This window comes from Poecilia mexicana, unplaced genomic scaffold, assembly GCF_051168715.1.
Source record: "Poecilia mexicana isolate PSO_F unplaced genomic scaffold, ASM5116871v1 scaffold_4, whole genome shotgun sequence".
In the NCBI taxonomy this organism is placed as follows: Eukaryota; Metazoa; Chordata; class Actinopteri; order Cyprinodontiformes; family Poeciliidae; genus Poecilia; species Poecilia mexicana.
In genome coordinates, this window is record NW_028263373.1 from 9,166,820 (window position 1) to 9,184,428 (window position 17,609).

At 38.8% G+C, this 17,609-nt stretch overlaps 1 protein-coding gene and 1 long non-coding RNA gene across 3 annotated transcripts in view; one reads left to right on the top strand and one right to left on the bottom strand.

Moving 5' to 3' along the window:
* The window catches only part of celf5a (cugbp, Elav-like family member 5a), a 254,442-nt gene that overhangs the window by 134,986 nt on the left and 101,847 nt on the right, over positions 1–17,609 (bottom strand). The gene's annotated exons all lie outside the window — the stretch shown is intronic.
* Positions 1,077–5,793, top strand: LOC148159923 (uncharacterized). 2 transcript variants are annotated; one of them, XR_015762662.1, is made up of 3 exons: positions 1,077–1,141; positions 3,826–4,904; positions 5,540–5,793. It is a non-coding gene; the product is annotated as an uncharacterized LOC148159923 (long non-coding RNA). The 2 variants fall into 2 exon arrangements; XR_015762661.1 differs by having other exon boundaries at positions 3,826–5,793.

Below are 17,609 nucleotides of genomic sequence, written 5' to 3' on the forward strand. Positions count from 1 at the left end.
ATGTTTGATTTCAACTTCAATGGACAAAAGCTTTGGTATGCGACTGTTTCAAGGTTGTTGTGTTTTTATTTTACATCTAAATACAGTGATGTAAACATTTTCAGCTTCATCAGTAAAAGTAGTTTTAGTTGGTAGAGGAATATCCTTCTGACATGCAAACACCAAATATGCAAAATCCTTTCCCTTGCATGGTATAATTATTCTTATTTTCATACTTAATATTTTAGTGTTGATGTTGCCAGAGAGGATGGATGATTGGGGAGGCTGGTAAATGATCAGATGAACCCAAACAGCAAAATGAAAGTTAAAAGAGTGGATGGAAGACCTCATCTGTTTATTTGCACTCAAATATATTGGTCCAGGGGAAGAAATCACTTATAATTATGGTGATTTTGACTGGCCATGGAGAAGAAAGGTGCTTATAAGTGTGAAAATACTATCAAAAATCATTCAAGTAGCACTGAAGACATATTTGAAGGATATGTCAAGTTGTAGTACAGGGTTTCATTATAGTTGAAAACAAGAAGTGGACAAGCACATACAGTAGGTGGACTTCATTTTTCTATTGAGAAGTATGGACTCATTCAGTGTACATCCCTTCATTTCAGATTTCCAAAGATGAACTGTCAGGTTGGTGATGTGGACGCATGCGGATCCTGTTCAACCAACCCTCCAGAGGTAATTTTGGTCTCCAATGACCAACTTACTCTCTAAAATAAAGTAATTGAAATGATATTAAGTATTGTTCAAACACACATGTGTTGTGTAATATTAGATATGTTAGCTGCATAAAAAGGGAGGACTGCGTTTTGAAATTACAAGTATAGAAGAATGAAAATTACATTTAGAAGCGCACATACACACAGGTCCTGTGTAATACTCAAAATGTAAGGTGCAGGAATAAGGAGGACTGAGTTTTGAAATTACAAGTACAGAAGAATGAAAGTTACATTGAGAAGCACGCATACACACAGGTTCTGTGTAATACTCAAAATGTAAGGTGCAGGAATAGGGAGGACTGTTTTCTATATTGGGAACAAACATTTAGTGAGTGTTCTTTACATTTCAGATTTCCGAAGATGAACTGTGTCAGGCTGGTGACATGGATGCATGTGGATTCTGTTCAACCAACCCTCCTGAGGTAATTTTGGTCTCCAATGACCAACTTATTCTCTAAATTAAAGTAATTGAAATGACATTACGTAGAGTACAAACACATAGGTGTTGTGTAGTACTAGATTTGTTGGTTGCATAAAAAGGGAGGACTGAGTTTTCAAATTACAAGTATAGAAGAATGAAAATTACATTTAGAAGTGCACATTTTGGTCTCCAACGACCAACTTTTTCTCTAAAATAAAGTAATTGAAATGATATGAAGTACTGTTCAAACACACATGTGTTGTATAATCCTACATATGTTGGCTGCATAAAAGTGGAGGACTGGCTTTTGAAATTACAAGTATAGAAGACTGAAAGTTACATTGAGAAGCGCACATACACACAGGTCCTGTGTAATACTCAAAATGTAAGGTGCAGGAATAAGGAGGACTGAGTTTTGAAATTACAAGTACAGAAGAATGAAAGTTACATTGAGAAGCACGCATACACACAGGTTCTGTGTAATACTCAAAATGTAAGGTGCAGGAATAAGGAGGACTGAGTTTTGAAATTACAAGTACAGAAGAATGAAAGTTACATTGAGAAGCACGCATACACACAGGTCCTGTGTAATACTCAAAATGTAAGGTGCAGGAATAGGGAGGACTGAGTTTTGAAATTACAAGTACAGCAGAATGAAAGTTACATTGAAAAGCATGCATACACACAGGTCCTGTGTAATACTCAAAATGTAAGGTGCAGGAATAGGGAGGACTGAGTTTTGAAATTACAAGTACAGCAGAATGAAAGTTACATTGAAAAGCATGCATACACACAGGTCCTGTGTAATACTCAAAATGTAATGTGCAGGAATAGGGAGGACTTAGTTTTGAAATTACAAGTACAGAAGAATGAAAGTTACATTGAGAAGCACGCATACACACAGGTCCTGTGTAATACTCAATATGTAAGCTGCAGGAATAGGGAGGACTGCTTTCTACATTGGGAACAAACTCACATTTAGTGAGTGTTCTTTACATTTCAGATTTCAACCAACCCTCCAGAGGTAATTTTGGTCTCCAACGACCAACTTATTTTCTAAGATAAAGTCTTTGAAATTATATTGAGTACCAGTGGTCCCCAACCTTTTTATCACCGCGGACCGGTCAAGACTTGGCAATTTTTCTGAGGCTCGGGTTCTTTTTTTACCCTTAATTTCCCCTTACAGCAATCTTAGAACGTTGCTCACGATAATTGTAACTGTTCATCCTGCCATCTGTGGCATGATCGCATCCAGTCGTTGGAACATTGGGACTGCTCTGATCTAAAATCAGGCATATTCTAGCAACTTGTAGGGTTTTTACTTGATTGGGAGCTAGAACTCAACCTGTTGAACTTGACAGGTAGCCAATCAGAAAGCGCGGTGACGTAGCTCATGGAGGGGAATCCCAAAGAGCTGAGCAGACATGCACAAATGAGTCCGGTGGACATCGAAGATATGTGGAAATGGCATGAATGTTTATTCAGCATTTCGTACAAAGAATATCCATAGAAATGATGAGGAGTGGAGTTGGAGCAAAATTGCTACCACAGTTGATAAACCCGGTAACTTTTCAGCTATCCATTAAATTAACGTGACATTATTTTGTACTAAAGCCTGCTCACATGGCAAGATTTGCTCCTGTTATGTGGCTGGACACACGAACCTGTTGTACTTTTATCAGCTCTGTGGTCACAGAAGTTTGGAAAATCGTCTGAATCCTAAAATCATGCCGTGTGAACCAGACTTAAGACTTACAAGCTCTATTTCTCTCGTCTCGATAACTGCCATAATGCTCTCAGACTCTGGTCGCTCTGGCAACGTTCACACATCCCTTCAAAATAAGATTTGAATATGCCACAAAAACGAACATTTATTTTCATGAAAATTTTAACTCACAACTATAAATTAATGGGAGTCCTGAGCTTGTTTCTCTGCAATGAGATGATCCCACCTGGGAAACGATGACACCCAATGCAGAGGGTGCTTGGTGTGTAATGGCAAAGCAGTTTGAAGCTTCATTGCCTCATTAGTAAGCCAGTGCATATTATGCAGAGTGGGCTTGGAACATGGGAGTCACCTACAGGTTCAGGATAAATCCACTCTCCTGTCTGTGGTCTTTCTCCGCTTTTCCAAAGAAACTTTCCAAAGACATCGCTTTCTTACTCATTGTGGGCTCAATGTTGCCGCACAAGACGTAACCGAGAGAATCCAGTTAAAGGGTTTTCAAAATAATGGATCCTCCAGACTCAGACAATACGTAACATGTAAATATTTTTCTTGTGCGACCCAGTACCAATTGGTCCACAGACTCGTACTACTCCGCGGTCCTGTGGTTGGGGATGACTGTTAAGTACGGTTCAAACACACAGGTCTTGTGTAATACTTGATATGTAAGCCACATAAAAAGGGAGGACTGAGTTTTGAAATTACATGTACAAAAGAATGAAAGTTACATTTAGAAGCGCTCATACACACAGGTCCTGTGTAATACTCAAAATGTAAGGGGAAGGAATAAGGAGGACTACGTTTTGAAATTACAAGTACAGAAGAATGAAAGTTGCATAAAGAAGCGCTCATACACACAGGTCCTGTGTAATACTCAAAATGTAATGGGCAGGAATAGGGAGGACTGTTTTCTAAATTGGGAACAAACTCATATTCAGTAAGTGTTCTTTACATTTCAGATTTCCAAAGATGAACCGTGTCAGGTTGGTGACGTGAATTCATGCGGATCCTGTTCAACCAACCCTCATGAGGTAATTTTGGTCTCCAACGACCAACTTATTTTCTAAAATAGAGTTTTTGATATGATATTAAGTACTGTTCAAACACACAAGTCTTGTGTAACACTTGATATGTAAGCTGCATAAAAGGGGGGAACTGAGGTTTGAAATTACACATATAAAAGAATGAAAGCTACATTTAGAAGCGCACATACACACAGGTCCTGTGTAATACTCAAAATGTAAGGTGCAGGAATAAGGAGGACTGAGTTTTGAAATTACTAGTACAGAAGAATGAAAGGTACATTGAGAAGCATGCATACAAAAAGGTCTTGTGTAATGCTCATCAGGTATGTTGCAGAAATTTCAAAAACTGAGTTTTGAAATTACAGGTAGAAAAGAATGAAAATTACTTTTAGAAGCGCACATACACACAAGTCCTGTGTAATACTCAAAATGTAAGGTGCAGGAATAAGGAGGACTGAGTTTTGAAATTACTAGTACAGAAGAATGAAAGGTACATTGAGAAGCATGCATACAAAAAGGTCTTGTGTAATGCTCATCAGGTATGTTGCAGAAATTTCAAAAACTGAGTTTTGAAATTACAGGTAGAAAAGAATGAAAATTACTTTTAGAAGCGCACATACACACAAGTCCTGTGTAATACTCAAAATGTAAGGTGCAGGAATAGGGAGGACTGAGTATTGAAATTACAAGTAAAGAAGAATGAAAGTCACATTTAGGAGGGCACATACACACAGGTCTTTTGTAATGCTCATCATGTAAGTTGCAGAAATTTGGAAAACTGAGTTTTGACATTACTAGTAGAAAAGATAGAAAATTACACTTAGAAACGCACATACACACAGGTCCTGTGTAATACTCAAAATGTAAGGTGCAGAAATAGGGAGGACTGTTTTCTACATTTTCAACAAACTCACATTTATTGAGTGTTCTTTACATTTCAAATTTCCAAAGATGAACTGTGTCAGGTTGGTGACATGGATGTATGCGGATCCTGTTCAACCAACCCTCCTGAGGTAATTTTGCTCTCCAACAACCAACTTAGATTCTTATATAAAGTCACTAAAATAATATGAAGTACTCTTCAAACACACAGGTCTTGTATAATACTTATCATGTAAGATGTAGAAATGTGTAAGACTGAGTTTTGAAATTAGAGGTAGAAAAGAATGAAAGTTAAATTTAGATGCACACAGACACATGGATCCTGTGTAATACTCAACTTGACAGGTTCATACATTAGGTAGACATTGTTTATTTTAATTTTTTTTTTAGAAACAATCATTCAGTATTCATATACTGATATAAATTTGTTATCAAAGAATTACTGATTACACTTTAAAAATTAGGTATCTTCATGTTATTAAAGGTAAGTTTAAACAGTAATGATTTCTTAGTTAATGTCAAGTTGTCATAACAAAGACATTTTGAATAATGTCAACTTTGTATTAAAAGTGTCATAATTTACCGAATGACGCTTTATGACAACAGTCATAAATATTCATGAAGGCTTATTCATGTTCATGACATGTGTTGTCATGTTTATGACAGTGTCATGACAGTCTTATTCACCCCCCTTCAAATAAAGTGTTACCGAAATATTCTTGCTGAAATGCTTTCAATGTATACAAAATATGTTTTTAATCAACAGGTCTGTCCAGAACAAAGTTCAAGTGAGGTGACATCATCAGAAGAGGAGTATGTTCCTGATTCCCTAGATGATTCAGACATCTCATGGGATGACAGATGCACTGCACAGAAATATGGACCAGTTATAGTCCATATTTCCATGTTTGGACTTCTTAATGCACATAAATTGTATGTTTTTTGTATGTGTATGCTGTGGTCCTGATAAATAAAATTGGCCCTGATAATTACTGTTGGTGTCATGGGCGGAGCCAAGCACCTCATTATCTTTTGTCCTTTTAATACAGCATTGCATCAGGTTCTCATATTTTGAGTTCTGATGTGTGTATCTAAATTTTTAAGTGAGATCTATGTTGTGTAGCTCAAACAAGATTTTTGACAACTTACTACGTCTTTCTAGCATAAGTGGAAAGGGGTGTCCGTTTAATGTTGCAAAAAACTGGTTTGAAAAAATTGTCCTGCTAATACATATAAACCCGTATGTGTGTGTGTGTGTGTGTGTGTGTGTGTGTGTGTGTGTGTGTGTGTGTGTGTGTGTGTGTGTGTGTGTGTGTGAACACATGAGACATGTAAGGAAAGGCTGAGATGGACATGCTAATAGGACATATGGCTCTGGATTTACATCCCAATGCTCACTTGGACTGATGCCATTGGAATGGAAGCAAGAGAAGAGAAATCAGGGTTGATGAACACAAGATCAGAAACAAGTAGCTAATTGGATAGCACAACTTGAGGAATGAAACGAGAAAAAGCCAAGGCACAGTTAAGTAAGTCTGCCCTTGATGACGACCAGACTTGTTGCATCCACCTTGCCAGATTGTAGCTGAACGGTGTCATTTGATGTGCAAAGTTTGCCGGGCTGTTTGAATACAGCGCCAACCTGACTGTGTTGCTCTCCGCAATGTTGTTCAATGCCGTGGCAGGCTGTGATACACTGGCAATGTTGTTTCTTTGCTGTGCTGTCCTGGGTTGGTGACAGCCTCAGCTACTGCCAGGTCCTTTAAATTCAACACTGCCAATTAGAGTCACTCCTGGTGGTGGGTGGTGGAAGAAGCGGGGGAAGTGGGAAAAAAAAAAAAAACTGCTGGGACGATGGTTGCAGGCCTGACAGGGCTGATGTGGAGATGGAAATGCGGTAATTTGGAGTAATTCGGCAACTCGCTGGCGCTTGCCTTGCCTGCCCGTCTGTCTGTGCGCTAAAATAAATGGGGTCAGCAGCGTGTGATCGGCAACTTTCATTTATATGTAAATGACCCCATCGTTGCTGCAGCAGCTGCTGTGGAAGCTGCTGCTAAGTCTGTACGCCCAGTCAAAGGCTGGACGCAAGAGAGAGAGAGAAGTCGCCAGCTTGACTGACTTCTGTCTCTGTTCACACCCTGCTCCAACTCTGTGTATTATTTTTTCCACTCTTTTTTTTTTTTTTGCCTTGTCAATCTTATTATGGCACAGTTATAATATCCTCTCCTTATGTTAATTTAGGAATACTTTTTTCATCATTATTCTTGCTCAACTTATAAGCAATTATATATATGTAATTATACAACAATGAAAGAGCAGAGGCATCTCACCATATTTAAATATATTTTTATATACATAACAGTAATCCCACGTTCTGCTGGAAAATTAAATCAGCAACTCCATAAAAGTTTAAAGTTTTCAGGTAGATGGTGCTCTAACTTTGGACTTAACAGAAAGTCAACAACCAGCAGATGACAAATCATCGACTGTGGACACTTCACACTGGACTTCAAACAACTTGGATTCTGTCTCTCTTCGCTCTTCCTCAAGACTCTGAGACCTTGATTTGTGAATAAACTGGAAAATGTTATTCCAACTGAAAAGAGGACTTTGGCAACAGTCCAGTCATTTTTCTCCTTCACCCAGGTAAAACGCTTTCTTCCTCTTACCTTTCAATCAATATACTTAGACAAAGGTATCTGAACACCCAGCTTCTTTAGCAATGTCAATCTGTTGCTCTGCTTGACGAATGTCAAGTCAGCAGTCTTCTCAAAGAAGATGATTGGCAACAAGATTTCTGTGTTGAAAATCCTCCTTTGCTAGCTGTGTGAAATATTTTAACTTTCTGTCAAATTTTTACATTTATTACCGGCCGCCAGTCTTAGTCTTAACAGTTATAAAGTCACACATTGAATACCTTACTCTGTAATGAACACACAATACACGAGTTTCACTTTTTCAATTAAATTAACGATTTGTGATCGCATTGTGGAGTTTTTCTCTATGCACCTGTCATAGAAAAGCAACAACCAGGTTGAGTACTTATAGCGACACTATATGGACATATGGGAAATTTGACATGCCTTTTGTGAGATATGCAGACGAATCGGGCAACAGCAAAGTGTGAAGCGCATCAGATTGTGAATTGTAAAGCCTGAAGGTGTGCTCGCTTCATTACCTAGCTAGCCATTGTGCTGATGCAGAACCGGGTCCTGTAAATTCCTGCCTGCTTGTGACACCATAGATAATTACACCTCCATAAATAATGGAGTGTGCCTCACCCACTTCCTGTAGATTTCTCTTTAATGAGCTTAATATACAGAAAGCTGCTGGAAACATGTGGCACATAAATCTTAAATCTTTTTTTTGTTGTTAAAGGAAAAAAAAAATCTTGAAAACAAAGACCACTACCAGGTGTGCATTATAAACTTTTGAGGCAATTCCAGTGGAATCTGCTTTCCCACCAATTAATTACATAATTGTAAGATAAAGAGGAGAGATCATGTAGGTCTTTCTATTTAAAAATAGCATGCGGTCAGTAGCACACAAAGTCAAGGATTACTATAATTTCTGGACTACTGAGCACAACAGACAACATTATGGACTACTAAATATAAGCCGCTCTAACTAGCTTTGAAAAGAAAGGGGTTTCCATTGAAACATGAGATATTTACATGGAAAGATTTTTTAAAACTTTTAATAGAACATGTAGCATAACATACAATGCTTTTGTATGTTTGTAAATGCTTTTGTCGAACAGTGGCTGCAACGCAGTTGCTTAGGAAAAAAAAAGGAAACGTCATTGATCGCTATTCTTCAGCTTCCTAATGCACACTAAAGCCAGTAAAGTCATCTTCAGTGTTGGAATTGAACAGCCTCGGCACACACTTCCTCACTTTCTCTTATGTTGTCACTCTCAATGTCGCTACCATTTCAAAGCAAATTTTCTCTTTAACTCGTTTTATTCTTTTCAGCAATTTAGCCGTTCAAAACCTGCTGGTAAATAGCCGTGTCTTGGCTGCATCACTGTGTTCAAAGTGTGTGAAAAAAGGACTGGCTTGTAGTCCAGAAATTATGGTAGCTGTTATTTCATTGTGTGGAGTAGACTTGGAATAGACTTCATCTACTACAATAGATAACCAAATAGATGTTGACATCATCAAGCTGATTCCCCCCCCCCAGACAGTTGAGTATCTCGAGGGCTTCACTCTTTCAGAACAAATACAGAAGAGCAACATTTACTTACTTGCTTACCGTCACTGACAGAAAAAAATAAACTTTACAGTGTATCATATAACAGTAATGCACCTGTTGGTCAAACCATTCTTAAGTAAGAAGGAAAAGTTTGATAAATTGACTCAAACTGATCACTGGAGGGGTTTGAGTGTCCCAATCATCCCAGGAGTTATGTGGTAAGAAGCTTCATGCCCCTTGGGTAACCCCGTTAGGGTCCAGACAAAGTGTACCCCAAATGCCCCACATGATGAGTAAAACCAATAGAATTAGTGTTTTGTCGCCCGGACGCGGGTCACCGGGACCCCAGTCTGGAGCCAAGGCCAGAGGTGAGGCACGTTGCCGAGCGCCTGTTGGCCGGGCTTTAACACATGGAGCCCGGTTGGGCACAGCCCAAAGAGGAGACGTGGGTCCCTCTTCCCATGAGCTCAACCACAAGGGTTTGGTTGCAATGTTTGATGGGTGGTGGCCGAGAGCAAAGACCTTGGCGGTCTGATCCGGGAAGGAATCAGAGCAGATTCGGTGCTCCTCCACATCGAGAGGAGCCAGTTGAGGTGGCTCGGGCATCTAGTTAGGATGTCTCCTGGGTGCCTCCTCAGTAAGGTGTTCCAGGCACGTCCAACTGGGATGAGACGCACAGGAAGACCCAGGACATGCTGAAGGGACTATGTTTCTCGGATGTCCTGGGATCCCCTGGGATTCCTCCAGAGGAGCTGGCACAAGTGACTGGGGACAGGGAAGTCTGGGCTTCCCTCCTTAGGCTGCTACCCTCTCAATCCGACCCCAGATAAGCAGAAGGAATGGATGGGTGGGTCCAAACCGTGCAATTATTGGCTATCTTTGACAACTTGTTCTGTTGGGAAAAATGTTTAAGAATATTTGGGATGGAGAGTTTGATTGTGTTCTTTGGTCATTCAATGTGACAGATGCACCGATCACTGTTTCAGCACACACTCCAGATCACCATCAATGGCGACCTGTGATATATGAATTTGTCTTTTTCCTCCATCTTACAGTAAGTTTCATAATAAAAGTGTTAGTCACCATAAACTGAAGTCCATTAACTGTAGGACTGAGATCTCCGTCACTCATTTCTGACAGGGATCTGCTGCAGCAGCATAATAGCTGGTATCTTCAATAATACAGTGTGACAGGAGATGCTATTAAGTTTTTAACATGTTAAAGCACAGTGTCATAAAAATTGTGAATGATTTGAGAGTGATCAGTAATTAATGCCGTCCACTCCCTAACCCAGTGGTTTCCAAACATTTTCTGCGCCCCCCCATGGATTACAAATGGCTGTCTGCGACTTTTTTGGGGGGCAAAATGAATGTACGTAGCTGAAAATAGACACCAACATCGGTAGCCTACAAGGTACTTGTTAAGCTTAAGGTTCTGTATTGATATTAGCTAGTCATCCTTTAGCTAACATTACCTGCATCCAACAGCTTTACTCAACTCAGTCGGTTAGTTTGGGGGAAAAACTGTGAAAAGTTCTTTGTGTTTTGCTGGTTTGCTCCCGTGATCCTAACACACCTGTAGCTCCACCCAGCAGCAGCAGGTCTCCTTCACAGGTATAAACCCAGCGCGAGCGTCGTAGCGCTCATGTTGCGTTTAAAGGCGGCTCGGAAAAACAGGTTACAACATGTTAACAACGGATTAAACAGTTTTAACTGCTGATAAAAGTGACAGAGGACACAGATATGGGAAGTGTGGAAGCCTCTACTGTATCAAATTGACAGGAATAACAGAGAGTGGGCCATTCTAAGGTAAAAACCCAGCGCATACAGATTCATATTTTATTTGTTTCTCATCCAGACGGCTTCCCGCGCCCCCCCTGCAATGACACGGCGCCCCCCCTAGGGGGCGCGCCCCACAGTTTGGGAACCTCTGCATTAATGGAAAGTTTTACAGTTATTTTCCATGAGTGTTGCTGTTAGAAATTACTAAAATGAAAAAAAAAGGAATACATCTAGGTACTCAGGTCCACTTTGTAAAACTTACCTGAAAAAAAGACAACGAAACAAACTTCCAGCTAAAGTTCTTCAGGGTTTTTCGCTTTTGTTTGCTTTTTTTTTTTTTTGCTGTATTGTGAAGTTGCTTTTTGGAAAAAGTTAGTAGAAATGGCAACATTTGAGCAAGCATCAAAAACATCCCTGGTTCTGCAAAAAATAATAATAATAATCTTTTTATGCTTGCTTGAGGTGATTTATTTGATTTTTTTTTTAGAATGGGGATGTGTTGCACAGGGAGAAGATAAAATCAGCCACGTCCAGATGCACCAAACATATTAGTTATGTTGCATGAGCAATCCAATCTTTCTGCCCCAGGACAGCAAACAGAAATTACTGATGAACATGAAAGAATGAACACAACATGCCCACATAAAATTGTTTTTCAGCGCACTCTGGTATTTTTTCCATGTGATCAACTTGTTGGGTATTGTTGCAAAACGTGTGATTTTCATCATAACCATGGGTAAATATCCACTGGTGTCATGATATGAATATTTAAAATTTTAATGCTTAAAAATATTAAACTTGCTCTTTTGCTTCAAATAAAATAATTGTCCCTACTGCTGGTAAAGTAGTGTATCATATTGATTTTTATATTTATAAAAAAGTTGTCTGTTGATATTTTAGTTTGATGCATATTGCCCTCATTACAATTTCTTTATAAATCTGCCTTTTGTAGGCTACCACAAATATGATCAATTAAAGCTTTTTAATTAGTGTCATCAGACCACAACATTTCATGCTACAGGGTTTTGTGAGATTTTGGCCAGGCGTTGATCTTTAACTAAGATTGCTGTCTTGCACCCCTATTTCTGTGTCTGGACTAGTAGAAAAAAAAAAAACTGTTTGGACTATGACTTTTTTTTTAAAACTAGTAGGTTAGTTTGTCTTGTAGGCAAACTAACCCCCCCCCCCCCTGTTTCAACCAGACAGCCATTTGTAATCCATGGGGGGGGGGCAGAAAATGTTTGGAAACCACTGCATTAATGAGAGAATGATAGAAGGCTAAAATCTAAAAAGAGACAGTAAATCTGTATCTATTCAACAGTCTCGCCATGTTAAAGGGAGCTTTTATGCATCTTCCTGCACTGCTGCTGGAGGCTTTAGTGCTTGTGAGTCATGTCTATTTGATGTAAGGGAACCCTTTGATGGTGCACTTATTACTTCATCAAAATCTTTATGTTATCCTTCATATCATCTGTGCCTTTTATTTACATCCAGTCTTGAAAGCTGAACATGGGCTGATCTAATTTGGTCCTCTGGACTTAACTGTTATGGATTAAAGATGATAAAAATTATTCATGTGTTCAAATAGTTCCATCTGCAGTTCATGTGAAATATGGCAAACATACAGAGGAGAGCCTTACATCTCTGTTGTGAAATGAAATGCCTTTTCAATAAGCGCACGTCTTCTTACCGTCTCTTTCATGTCGAATATCTGAACATGTCCTAAACTTTGAACTGAAATCTATTCAAAGCATGAGGATAATCTGCTAAGAAGATGTCTTAAAAGACAACTTTGAAAAACCTTATCTGGCTATTCCAGATCAATTCTGACATGACCACGAGTGTGTCCGGGTCTGCGTGTGAAGATATTGATAAAGACAGGAATGTGTCTCAAGTTTTCTCCAGACAGAGTGCATCACTTTTCTCACAGAAGTGGAAAAAAAGTCAGAAAGTATCATTCTGTAGCAACTGAAACCTGATTACCATCAATCTGTCCAGGGACAGAAGGTGGAAATTAGCTTTTTTTTTTTTTTCTTTTGCAATATCCTCATACCATACATCTCTCCTTTTAAAATGATAATCAAATGTCGCATACAGTATCTCTATAAAATAAACACTTCAACAGTTACAACACTGCAAAAGAGTTTCATAAACTTTTGTAATGGATGTTGAATTTAAATTTAAATCAACATGCTCTTAAAAAATGTCTAAAACAAATTAGCCTGTAGAGAGTTAAACAACTACTATTGACTCATATTTTGGTTTGTATCCAGTTTTATGTGAGGCAGAAGCTTGGCTTTTGGACTGCAAGATTTAAGGATTTCTCAAACATGGATGAAAGAACCAAAGCAACACTCCAGGTACGTTTTTGATGAAGAAAAGACATTATAACGTAACACAACGCCCAATAAAGTTGTTTTTACACTATGCCCTCCGCCTTTAACAAACATGTAATAAAAAAGCAACATGTCTTTAGCATAATAAAGCATTGGCATTTATGTGCATTGGCAACTAGCACCAAAAGTGAAGAAGGGTAAATGCAGAAAGGTTTTTGTTTCTTCTTTTTTTTCTTATAAGAAGCCTTTGACTTTATTGTCTGGTGAAGACACATTTTTGGTTCCCCAAATTAGGAAGGTTTTCTAGTTTTATAGAGTTTTACACGCTATAAAATTAAAACTCATAAATCTTTCAACAAGAAATGGACCACTGCATGCTACAAAACGACATACTAATTAATGATAAAAACCATATTAAAGTCAGACATAATTTTCTAGTTTAAATTCATAAACCTAGATTAACATATAGAGATTGAAATTTACTTTCACTCCCACCAAGTTTCACCTTTTAAATATATTCATTTTAAATATACAATGCTCCATAAAGACACCGGATAGTAAGACAATAAACTAGGACTGAGTCGTGGGGGAGGATGTGTTATAATAAGCTGTGGGAGTAAGGGGGCTCCCGTTAAACTTCAAACCACAACTCCCCAGCATCACATCTCTGGATGGGGTTTTATTGAGGTACAAAATAGTTCCACTGATGGTCTGGAGGCTCAGCCACAATGTCTGGAGGTGGAGAGGGGAAAACAGAGAGGGGCTAATTAAAATTTCAGAGGTACCAGCTGGGTGTCTGATCCCAAACCCCCACCCAAGCACCCCTCCCAGTGTCCTCATGTAGGGATTGAGACACACTCACCTTGATTTCTTCATTTATTAACCTTGACAGAAGCAAATCTGCATCCACACTCACAGTGCCACAAAGCGTGGATAATGGGAAGATTGTGCAAACATACAGTAAATGTTACGCCTCACACACACACACACACACACACACACTTGAAGTTGACTTTTTCACGCACCTACACCCACACACACACACATATATACACACCCTGTAGGCCCAGACAAGGCCGTCCTTTAATGAACGGCTTAATGAGCAAAAGGAAGATACAACAAAGCCGTCTGGGAGAACTGTTTGTAGTGAAGTGATCAAATACTCCTGGAAACGATATCCTTGGCTGAATGATAAGCACTCAGAAATATGAAATCAGGTTCATTTTTGTCAAATTGAGGCATCATTTTGCCACTAGGGCACCTTTCAATGACAGGCAGATCAACTGAAAAACTCAATCTTTCTAATTTATCTGTCCCACAATGTGCCGTTTGTGTATTATTTTAGTGTCACTTAGCATTTAGATTACATTTTGTGCTTGATTGCCATTTTACAGCTTTTCTGTCTATGCAAAGAAAATGAGAGGAAGGAGAAGAAGAAATATGTCGTCTATACGTCTGTGAGTGTACCAGCGAGTGGCGTCGGCGGTGTTCCCCGAAGAGTTGCTAAATTGAGGGCCGCGTCTCCATTCGGCCTGCCGGATGGTGACCTTGCAGCCCTATCTGTGTCTCCTCCATGAATGCGTAATGAGGACTTCAGGGCCAGACAAACAAATTGTAATAAATTGTTGCTCCGTGACTGAAAAGTAGGTGTTTTTACCTCACAGACAAGTAGACACGGTGTTTAGCAAAAGCCTCTTGAAACGTTCCAAATTCTGGCGCGCTTCGATGATGAACTCCAATGTATTTTACTGGGATTGTGTGACAGACCAACACAAAGGTACTGCACAACTGTAAAATGCTACAAAACTAAATAAAAAGTGGCGTAGGTGTTGGCGTTTGTTCAACAGGAAACGATTGCTCTTCACTACTCATGTAAAGTCACTGCAAACTCTACAGACAGGTAATTAGTTTCAACCTGGTAAACTGAGTAGAAATGAAGAAGGTAAGTAATGTTCTAAAAAAAGAAACGCTTGCCTGGTTCCTGCAGTCAAAACCAATGTTCTGTATTTAGCGCCATTAAGTTTGACCAACTTCCTTGATCCTGCTGGAGAAAGTATTCCCACAGTATGATATTGCCAACACCATGATTTCCCATGGGTACGATGTGTTCAGTGTTCAGATTTTTAATTGGAAAAAAATGTTGGAAAGCATCTTTTCATTTAGCTTCACAGTTCATAAACTACTTTGTGTTGGTCTAACATAAAATTCCAATGAAATTCATTAATGTTTGTGGTTATAATGTGACACAATATTAAAGATTTGTGGTACAAGTGCAGCTTTGCAAAGCAGTAGATTCCCCATAATGAAGCGAGTCTTCAACACACACATACACAACCTCAAGTACACACACACACACACACATATTCATTTCATGACAGTGCTTAAATTCTCATCATCCTGGGAAAGAAATCGGTTGTGACAGAGTGTCCTGCGAATCCCTCCTGCTTCAGAGCAGTTTCCCTCTCACAGAACAAGCTTCTTTAATAAAAACATCACAGTCGATATCTGATACCCCTGAGTGAAACCCTTTAAGAAAACACCCCCGCCCAAAGGCAAACGTTTAGTCAATTGTGCATGAGAGAAAACAGAAGAAATCTTTACAAAGACACGCACAGAAAGAGAGCAACATTTCAGAGAAAGAGCAGATAAAAGAGTGCCAGAGCAATGTTAGTTTGAATTTGTAGAAACGTGTTTGTTTTTCACCGCAGTGTGGAACTTTGTGTGCGTTTGCCACCACAGACACATCTGACCTTCAACGACGTTCTGAAGTTAGGTGAAGTTGTCTTTCTTCTTCACTTAAATTGTAGTGACATTTAATAGTCCCCACAGGTCGAAGAGGGTAAGAAACACTGAATAAAGGCTGTCACAGGCCTAAAAAAAAAGGACAGATCTTACTCGGAATGCCTGACTGAATGACTCTTTGTGTGGATGTGTGGCACTTTATTATACAACAAGATAGACCAGCCATTTAAATAATTGTTTCGACCTTGCTTGAATTTGCCACACTTAACCCCTTTTTACATTTTTCGTACTCCTCTTGGGAAGCTTTCCCTCTGTTCCATGGCAATTACATGTTAGTCACAGAAAGGTAAAAAGATGAAGGGACGGGAGAGAGCAGCGCCGGCTCAAGGTCCACCATGGAATCCAAAACACAGACCCTGTTGCCACTGGCCATTGTAACAGACCCCTCTCTCTCGAGCTTTAAATGATTCAGACATTTGTCCTTGCTATTTCTGTGGTGACCAAAGATGTCCATCGCTCTTAATTGTTGCTTTGCTACCCAGGTCTTCGCACAGACCGTCATTGTGATATTCAAAACTCCACGAAGTCTTTAGATTTAATAAAAAACTCCAGCTAACAAATTCTCTGCTACTGATTCTGCCTCCTAGTTAACTTTATTATTTATTCTCCCAAGACCCGAGTTTTGATTTTGAAGTTTCCACATGAGAACAACTCGCTAAATATAAAAGCTTAGTGCCGTTTTTGAACAGAAAGTACTTTGGGGGAAAATATTTCCTGTTGATAAAGAGGAGTTAAGTTTGCAATTTGAAAAAAGTAATACCACCAGTGAATAATAGTTTATGCCACAGTTTTAATGACATAGTTAGAATCTTTATGAAGTCAGGTTGTCTGAAGTTGATATTAGTTCTCATATTTGCGCTAGGCAGATCATCTGTTTTAATCATTTTATCAATTAGATCGACAAAAGATGGTAAAGTTGGTGGATGATGAGTTGCTAATGCCTCATAGCAATATGTTCATGGGTAATACTCACATAAATGTTTGTCCAACTGAATGTTGTATAAAATCACTTTGGATCCTTTCAGAACGACAACAAAATAGTAACTTTCCCCCAAATTATTTTGCTGTTAATTTAGCCGCAACTTTGCAAGGACTCTTGTAGTGGAAAATACAGAATAAAGAACTTTCTCATCCATTCATCTGAAAATATTAAAATAAAGGTACTTTCTCTACATTCATTCAAAAATTTGACACTCATTACTCATTACTTACTATACTTTGCCTAATTTATTACGTTGTTAGTTAGTCAAAGATGGATTGAACATTATTAAGTGTATAATATATAAACTGCTCTGTCAACCACGATCACTTCACTGTGCTTCCAACACTTACTACTAGATGGGTCATGGAATTGTCTTCTTAAATAAAAAAGCATCCAGGATTATTTTGTTAATTAATTAGGTACAAGACACAAAATGACCAATCAATAGCCAACAATGCAATCTCTAGCTGCAAGCAAACTGAAAAGCACAGAACTTAAAATACTAGCTGCAGACGTCTTAACCCAACAAAAACAATCACAATGAACATAAAATACTAATCTCAAACCCAAAACCTGGAGAAGAGATTTTATTTTTAAAGCAAATAGATTTTAGATGAAATAGTCTGCTCTCAAAACTGGAACGTATTGTGGTAAAATGAGCTGCTTTTTAGTTTTTATAGCTCCAGAGTCCTGTTTGTTCTCCTGAATTAAGCAGAAGAGGTGAGAACAAACAAAAAAATA